Genomic DNA, 9,610 nt, shown 5'->3' with positions numbered 1-9,610 from the left:
CATCCCACAGAGAGGAAGGAGATCTGCAGTGCTGTTGAACAGCTGCAGATCCCCTGGGATTTGTTTTCTCATTAGTAACAAAGCCCATTAACAAACTCTATTTTGAGGGTTTTTCACTTAGCGAGACTTTCCTAAATTAGCAGCCATCATTTCTGATGTGGATAGTGAATCTGTCAAATTCCATGGATAATACTAGTGTGCAGCCCTCTTCCTGCAAAAAAAAGGAAGCATGGTAATATGGTGAGTCACAGTCACGAGAGGAAAAAAAAGGGAACTTGCTTTAAGAGTAGCATATGCCTATTTTTCCTATCAAAACACCTTGTGTTTTTTAGTAGTTTTTGTTGTAGTTGGGTTTTGGACTTCAGTTTGCTTTACCAGCAAACAGACATGGAATCTAGAGGGGACCATTGACAGAAGATTCTTAAAAGGCACCAAGAAGGTAGACAGCATCTTTTCATCAAAAGAACAAAGCAATTGCAAATCATAAAAGGAACATTTAAAACTAAGGAAAAATAAATCCTTATTACTCCAAAAAATAACTCAGACTCAACAGTAGAGAATGTCACTGAGAAGACAAACCGGATGCTTACACAGAAAAAGGCATTTGGGCATGTTATAATTAATGAAAATAGCTTAAAATTGATTTAACCCCACATTTCAAAGACCAAATATCTCTTTTTAGGCAGGGTATGTTTGAGGTCACTTCCTATACCCCAAGCTGAGGCTTTCTGAGTTGCCCTCTCGTGTCACTGCGGACCAGGAGGAGTATGGGCCTTGACCTAACTGGTGCTAACTGCCACCGCATTTTTCAACAGTGCTGTCAGGTCTGGCCCATGAAGCAGTGCAGTACGGAGGATTCCCAAGGGCTGTTAATGGATGGCTTTTGCAATAGGCCTGAACCTGACTCAGTGGCATCTTTCCATAAAAAAATGACTTCGTAGGCACGACCACTCAGCTTTCCAAGGCAGCATCTCTAAGCATATTCTCCCATCCTGAGCACACGAGTGCACACACGTTTCAACAGCAGCTGTTTTGCTGGTGCAAGGACACCGAAACCTGTATTAAACATTTACTTCTGGAGTTTCTTTCTCAAAAACATCATCTGGGATGATCTGAAAGAGCTTAAAACGTAGACAATAATCTACCGTAACATTTATCTAATGCTTAGGTAATAAAATTTCATAGTAAGTGATGCGGGAGGTCATTGTCCTTCCTTGTCCTTCCGCCACCGGGGGAAGGCGTGAAGAACCAGAAGTTCAGCAGATGGTGGTCTGAACAGGCTCAGCATCTTCAACATTTAAACAAGAGAGCAGTTCCTACAGTGACCATCTGCCCAAGCTTCAAGCCACCAAATTATTTACCAGGAATTGTAGCAACACACCAAGGTTGTGACCTTTGCAACGGTCTTAAGCAATATCCTTCACGGGAGCGAGGTCGGTGACATTGGAGCTGCTGCTGTTGGTAGGTGGTCTTCCTAGGACGCCAACCTTGGCAGCAAGCTGTTGCAGGACAGGAGGAGCAGCCTGAGCATATAAACAACCTTCAGTCTGCAAAGCAGGAAAATAAGGTGCTCCCCATATTCTTGCTCACCATCCCGTCCATCAAATTTAGGCTGCTCTTATTGTAATTAAAGACTAAAGGTTTTGGATAGGGTTTTTTTTTGCGGACAGCTGTATCAACGGGTCAGTTGATGCTTAACAGGGATGCTTAGTCTGTTGCTTGTTGGCCTTCTCCTCTCATTGGCTTCCTTGAAGAAAAGAATGATGGCCAAGCACTGTATCGCCAGGGCAGTAATCACATCTGCGTGAGGTACACGTCCCGGACACTCCTTTCTGCACCCGGGACACACGCCTGTGCCACCGCAGCAGGAACGGTGGCACTAGGGGGAGCTCCTGCAGCATCACCCACCTCAAAGTCCCCAGGCTGAAACCCGACACAGATCACGAGATTGGTTTCTACAGTTGTGAGCGTGTGGAGTGCGGGTTGGTTTATTACTGGTTTTTTAACTTCTGCGCACACTTGAAGAACAAATTCTGTTTTGCCGCTACAAGCTCTAGAATTCCTGGCATCCCCACCTCCTGCCAACAGTGCCCATTATTCCATGGTTCTATGAATTCAGACTTAACCTTACTTACCTTCATTACCTAAATGCTTATGAAAAAAACCCCATCCAAACACAATGGATATCTTTGTTCTAGAAAAACGGCTTGAAAAGCTTCACTGAAGTTGGAAAAAAGCCTTCCAAATATTAAAAATTTTACACTTACTGAGATTTAATCCTCTTTTTAATCAGTAAACCCACAGCTAAGCATCTGGAATTAAAGTTAATATTCATCCTTTAAAAAGAGACCTTTAGGGAATAATGTGCTTATTGAGGAACTCTAAAAAAAAATATTAAAAAAGACATTTGCAATATTGTTTATTCTGGTTTATATCGTATGGTCTTTGCTGGCAATCGCTACGACTAAAATAAAAGTGGCAGAGGCAGCTTTTTTACTTTCAGAAAGACAGACATCCACAGTGATGACTTAAAAGCTCTCTGGCGAAGAGAAAGGGTATCCTCTCCATATAGTAACTTGAGAAAGAATTGGTTTTCAAAAGGCAAAAGTTAGTAATTTCTAAATAAAACAGCAGGCTTCCGTAGAAACACCACGGTGATTCTTCGTGGAAACACAGACATCTCAAATATCATCTATCGAGGACCTAACAGCTGCATTTCATGCACAGAACTGCTCAGCACCCAGCCCATGTTATACATATGCTAAGTACACTATATAGATTTACTGTATAGTTCTTCAGAATTTAAAGGGAGGAGCACTCGGCTCGGTTATTAAAAATTCAAGGCTAATTTACACGTCATCGTGAAAATATTGCTCAGTGCAGTGCTACGAGCAGCAAGGTTTCAAGAGTGCTCGACCACTGTGCTCCCCACTCCCCAAACAGGGGTGCCACAAAACATTCATTTCCTGCCATTCTAAAAATGCTTGCCCAAATCGCTAAGTTATGAGGAAAAACTAATGTTTGGCCCCCTTCTCCAACAAGGAGCCCACTTAGTCCTTCCTGTGTCACCAGAAAAGACAAATACCCGTATCAGCCATTACTTTCACTTCATACCTTAAAAAGCAAGCAAACAACGTACCTTGACTTCTTTCCCTCGTTCCCAGCGGATAGGTTCCCAAACGCTTACCAGATTCCCATCCTCCGTTGCACTGAGCTCCTCGGGGTGCGAAGTTTCCCGTTTTCCACAACACTCCACTGTTTCCAGACCTCCATTCTTCTCAGCACCCTCTGCTCCCAAAACCTTCTCTCCCAACAGTCATTTTCTCCTTTCCCTAAATATAAAAGTATCTTCCCTTTTTTTAATAAACCCCCCCCCCCAAACACTCCAAAAAGAACCAGCCAACCACCCTATCCATCTCCTCACACTTTTCCTCTCCCCTCATGTTATTCCTCCCTCGCCCAAGTATCTCCACTCTTACTGCCAGCTGAGTTCCATATAATTCCCATTTCTCCACTCACAAACCTCTTCATCTCCCTCAACAGTTTCAGTTTTCCCATCTCCCTCTATTTCTGTGATTTATATCCCTTCCCAAGTCCTTGCAGCCTGCCCTCCTCGTGAATGGGTATCAGAACACTGGGGTAACGTTCTTTTTCGTTTGAGGCGGGGAATTTTTTTGTTGGTGTAAGCGAAGTTTGTGAGGATTGTGTGATGAATGTACATTTTAAGGACAACAGTACCCTCGTCCAACTGATTTAGAATTTTTCCCCGGCATTCTGTAATTCCCAACGGAGCCTCTCAGCATCTGCCACCCTTGGTGAGAACAGCCACTGAGCAAAGCTGCTCCTTTCCCTCCTCCGCTTCCTCCTCCCCACTGCCATCCAAAAATGTATGGAGGAAGGGCAGAGCCTGTTACATGGACTGAACCACCTCCCTTCCCAAATAACAACTCCTGGGAAGTAACGCACAGGCATTTTCAAATTCCCGTTCCTCCGCACTATATTTTCTCTATTCTAAATCCCAAGCAAATTGCGATGGATCTGCCGTTGTTGCAAAGAACGCGCGCTCGTGGATCTCTCAGCAGAACACCAACGCTGTTTCACCAGCAGTACAGACTCAAGCACGGAGAACGCGAAGCGGCACTACAGTTAAGACGGACGGAGAGACAATTTTGTGTATGTTTATGCAGGTTGCCCGTGGGAATGCAGGAACCAAAAGGCACGGGATCTCTATGGTGCAGAGAATCCCAGTGCTCGCTTTAAGAAACAATTGTATTTGTCACTTCGCAAACATTAAAGAACGCAAACAAAGGCAGTAATGGGGTTATAGTTACAAGGTGATAAATCAATGGTTGCACAAAGAAAAAACAGGAAACTACTTAAAACAACCAAATCTTTTAATTAGAAAGCAACAAACATGCAAACAGCAGGTATAGAAATTTATTTGAACCAACGTTTGTACTATAATGAAAGTTACTTTAAAACATTGATCCAAGCTCCCACATTTGCAGGTTAAGGAAAATATTGCACTTTGCATCTTCTAGCACCCCTCAGACACGGCAAAACATTTTAAAAACATTTTTTGCTTATTTTAACTTGCACACTCTCCCAAAGTCATGCACACAGTCATTCAAAACCAAAAGGTTAGGTTATCCAAAAGCAATACCTCAGAATTGCACTAAAGCTCTGTAAGGAAAAATATAATTAATGTCTTATACAAATTCCATTAACGTCTAGGTGTTTGCACACAACAGTCAGTTACTCTTCATCTTCGTTTTCATTCTCCTGACCAGATCCTTCTGATCTGTCACCTTCCAACCGGTCTGCAAGAGACAGAGATTTAGCAAAGAGAACTTCTAAAGTTTTAATTCTTTTGTTAAGTATTTAAAACATATTATCTCCCTGGGCTATTACACAACAGATGGTGGCTGTGGGTTATACGGTAGGAGAAAGTCCATATGGACTGAGAGCAGAGATTGGGTAGAAATGTGACCAACAAGAAAGGAGAACAGGAGAAAAAAGCCCTAAAGGATTTTCAGGCATAAAAGCAAAATTTGTGTACAAAAGGAAAAACCTTGTAGCCGCTGACCGGCTGTCAGCACAGAAAAGGTAATTGCAAGCATCATATTAAAAAGAGATGGTGAATAAGAGGGATTGAAAGACTGTTCTGGGGACTTGAAACTGGAATAGCTGCAGTTAGAATACCATACTAACTCCAGAAAAAGTATACTCCAGAAAACTGGGCAATCGCGATTTGTCACTGCATACATCAGAAAAAGTACCTTGTGGTGTGAATCTTTAGAGAAAGGCAAATACAGAAACGCATGAGGGAACAAGACCGGCTCAAGAGCTGCCACTCAAACAACATGCACTGTCAGGTTAAGAAATACTCCACCCAATTGTAACACAGATTTGTGCTGAAACTGTTGTTAACTCAAGTGTTGAGCAGTTGAGCATTTTACTTCCAAGAAATCATAAAAAAGGAAGAAAAAACCAAACTAACATATTCACTTAGAGCAGCGGGGAGGCACACCACTGGGCTGGATACGGTGGCATCCCCCCCCAGCTCTCTGATTCTCACAGACCAGCAAGAGGCGAAAGAGGAGCAGCAGCTGCTGCCCGGCAGAGCTTCCCCCCGTCACTGTAAGCCCACTGCTCTGCTCAACCAGTGCGGGAGTCCCCACACTCAATATCTGCAGTCTCTTCCGCCTACAGGTCTGTTCCGTTTCTGCCCCATATGTCATTCCATATACCTCCCAAAACTTCATCTGTTTCCCACCCAGTGTGATGTCTCTCCATTGTCCCACATCTTCAGTAGCAGCCAACTGCAATCAATGTCTTCAGCACTAACATCCAGGAACACCAGTTCCCAATGACACAACCCCCCATATCACCAGTTACAGTCCCTAGGGAACTGCCCCTTCGCTGAAGGGACATCCCAGTCCCTGCTGCCAGTGGCCTCACTAGCATCTCCCACAGTCCTGTATCTTCACACCCTCCTTCACCCCATGACAATCCCAAGCCCACGACAGTCAGTTTGACTTACAACTCATTCACGTCATCCCCAGCAGCTTTCCCATCACACAGCCCTCACCTTAAAGAACATCCCTCAGTGAAGAGAGTATTTTTGGACATCTAATCAGTACTACATTACAAATAAGCTATTTCAGGATGGATAGTATGGTATAATCTAAAACCATATTTTACTCTTTTCTTGCTCTTTGTTTTGAGGTAAACAATAACAGCTGCAAAAATGTTGCAAGTCTCGCACTAAGAGGTACCTAAGTACCTCTGTGAAGACACCCTTGAACAACCCTTGAATCTCTTCACCAACCCCAAGCGTAGCCACAGGCAGCTGAAGATCCTGTTGGCCCCTCAGTCCATCTCCTATTTCACAAACCATGTGGTGGACAAGTTTTCCAGGAGTCTCTCACCTGCTCTTATATGATTCAACGAAGCCAACATTCGTAACATAAAAGAAGCTGGAACAGTAATAGTGTTTCTGGTCTCTTCCAGCATTAATTCATTACGTGTTATAACCTAGAGGCAGGGAAGGAATAAAAACCAGCATCAAAAATAAACACAAATATGTACTGCATCAATATGGATTTGTAGATACAAAGTTCCCACGCAAAAGGGATTTATGGAGTCCAAAATTACAAGAAGGGAGCAATATTTTAATAATTACAATCAAATACAGTTACACACATTGTATGTGGTAAGAAAAGTCAAACGATGGACTCTGCACACAGGTATCTAATTGCCTGCCTAAAGAATATTCTAAGACGACCATCATTCTGCTGCTCACATACAATCACAGAGTGGTTTGGGTTGGAAGGGACCTTAAAGACCATCTAGTTCCAACCCCCCTGCCATGGGCAGGGACACCTTCCACTAGACCAGGTTGCTCAAAGCCTCACCCAGCCTGGCCTTGAACACTTCCAGGGATGGGGCATCCACAGCTTCTCTGGGCAACCTGTTCCAGTGCGTCGCCACCCTCTCCGGGAAGCATTTCTTCCTGATATCTAACCTAAACCTCCCAGCTTTCAATTTAAACCCGTTACCCCTTGTCCTGTCACTACAGGCCCTTGTAGAAAGTCCCCCCCAGCTTCCTTGTCAGCCCCTTCAGGTACTGGAAGGTGCTATGAGGTCTCCCCGGAGCCATCTCTACATGCATGGTATTATTAAGATCAGCCACTGAGAAAAACTTTTGGGAATGAGATCTGGTACAAAATAAGGAGGTCCGATGAGAGGAAGTGCTGTTACAGGCAGGAACTGCTGCAGAGAACTGAGTTCTAGCACCAGCGCTGGCCAAGAATGTGGGAAGGAGAAAAGATGAGGTTACCCTAAACTCCTGCCTGCACACTGCTTGAACGCTGGGAGAAAATCCAAGGAACAGAAGCAATTACTCTATCCCAGTTCAGGATCATGCTTCAGCTCCATTGTTCTTTTTAAACAGATCTACAGCTTACCTCTGCATGACTTCAAAGAGCCAGCTCCTGCTGCCTGATTTTCAAGGAAAAAAGTTCACGGTGGGCTGCCATTTTTTCCTTTTTCACCTCCTTTTTCTCCAGTGCCTCACCAGTAACACCCTTCTGACAGCTTGCTCCTGATGCTTTTTCTCATGGCCGCTCTCAATTCTAAATATGGTTCTATATCTACACTGAACTTTGCCCAATCACAATGCTTTCGCCCTAGACCTTCCCGTCTATGGAAAATTCAGTTTAGGTATGTTGAACATGTACTCCAGCCAAACTTAACATGGTGAAAACTGTTTTGTTTCTACAAACCTCTCCTGTCCTCCACATAAGTATTTCAACACAGGGAATTAAATTAAAAAACAAGACACGTGTAAAATTACAAACCATACTGTGGTCAAATTTTCTGAAAGTTCTACATTTTTGATTAAATAAAAAAAATTAAATTTCTACACAATTTGTTCTTATTAAAAATTAAGTGACAGAAGTATCAGTACAATCATTACTTTTAGCATACATGTATGCTCAGCAATCTTTCTAAACTCCAAAGGCTCCAAAAGACATCACAAATTAAAACTATCATACAGTACAGAGAGAAGCAGCACTTCACTTGGTGCTGGTGCTACTGCTGCTAAAAGAAAGGGAAAGGTTCAAAACTCAGGTGGATGGTGGTTTAGGTTTTTTTTTCAGGGGGTGAGAGGGTGGCGGCTAAGGGTTGTGCGGTTTTGTTTGTTTTAAATAGCACTACTGCAGAGAAATAATAACTTTTAAACCCCAGTCTACTATGTCCTTGCTGTCCAAGAGACTGCACAAAAAGCCCCAAACCACACAACTAAATTTGCCTTCATACATTAAAGAAAAATATCTAACCTTTTAATAAATTACATTATATTAATCACTAAAAATATGATTATTCAGCAGTCAACCATATGATCATGGGCCAGTAGCTATAAACATTGTTAGTGCTTTGAGGGTATGAAAACAACGGGTTACATAACTTTATCTACAGACTTTCACAACTGATGGAGCTTGCAATGTTTGCTTTATCCCAAAAAGTTCCCAATTTGCAATCTTTACCTTAACTCCCTTCTGTGCCACGGAACATTTAACAGCATTGATTTTTGCACTCCCTGTTCCTCTGTATAACACTGCATTTCCTTCAGTTAATTTGTTTAGAGAGGCACTACCTTCATATCTCAATTCTTGACAGTCTTATTAAAAGACTGTTTTCCTTGACAGTTTTCCTTCTATATCTGACTGTTCATACTTTTCCAAACTTCTTTCATGTACACAACACCAGACCATATCATATAATTTCTAGAATTAATGAAAAACAAGGTCCCTCCGCATGCTGCCAACGATACGGAAGTTAGCTGTTAGAAAGGGCAGCTTTTTATTTGTAGCTCATTTGTTGCCCATTAAGTAACTCTGTTAATTCAATATCAGTAATTTGCACCAAAGACATTTTTAGAATTGGAAGATGCAACGTTACTGCGAAAAAGGAGGAAAGGTTCTTACCTCATCTGCAAGTTTTCTGTTAAAAATCTTGGATTCTTCCAACGGTGACCAAATTTTTATGTCATAATCAATACCCGAAGAGGCCAGAACTAGAAGTAAGTAATAGCAATTCTAAATTAAATGTGTTATGTCTTTAACAGTATTTTTTGCACTTACCTGGAGTTGAAGAAAAACATTTCACTTGAAGCATTTACCTACAAATGTCAGTTCCCATGCTGAACATACAGCTATGTAATTACTAAGTCTTCATAATTACTAAGTCTCCATAGGAGAGCTGAGCAATAGATTGTGTATTTTTGAATATATATATATATGAAAAAACCACATGCAAACATCAAGAACCTCCTTTTCTAAATAAAAACACAAAAGCACCAGAATATACATGAGAGCAAAAGCAGAGAACAGCCCCTGCCACTACTAACATATGCCTGCTGAAGGCCGGAGAAGTACATGCATTAATAACAAAGCCTTAGGATTTGTAGACTCAGATACAAAGACAAAATAAAGATTATTTCAAATATATTTTGTCATTTCATAATTTCAGTGTATTTCACATACATTTATTTGATATTCATAGAATCATATAATAGTAGGGTTGGAAGCGACCTTTAAAGGTC

At 42.0% G+C, this 9,610-nt stretch overlaps 1 long non-coding RNA gene across 1 annotated transcript; it reads right to left on the bottom strand.

Moving 5' to 3' along the window:
• Positions 1–4,373: 4,373 nt before the first annotated feature.
• Positions 4,374–9,082, bottom strand: LOC104515633. Its single transcript, XR_727945.1, has 3 exons — positions 8,994–9,082; positions 6,432–6,537; positions 4,374–4,820 (listed from the first exon to the last, which is right to left on the bottom strand). It is a non-coding gene; the product is annotated as an uncharacterized LOC104515633 (long non-coding RNA).
• Between the last annotated feature and the right edge of the window lie 528 nt (positions 9,083–9,610).

The sequence above is a fragment of the Eurypyga helias genome, unplaced genomic scaffold (assembly GCF_000690775.1).
Source record: "Eurypyga helias isolate BGI_N326 unplaced genomic scaffold, ASM69077v1 scaffold13739, whole genome shotgun sequence".
Classification (NCBI taxonomy): domain Eukaryota; kingdom Metazoa; phylum Chordata; class Aves; order Eurypygiformes; family Eurypygidae; genus Eurypyga; species Eurypyga helias.
The sequence above is the reverse complement of the archived record's forward strand: the minus strand, read 5'-3'. Positions and strand labels throughout refer to the sequence as shown.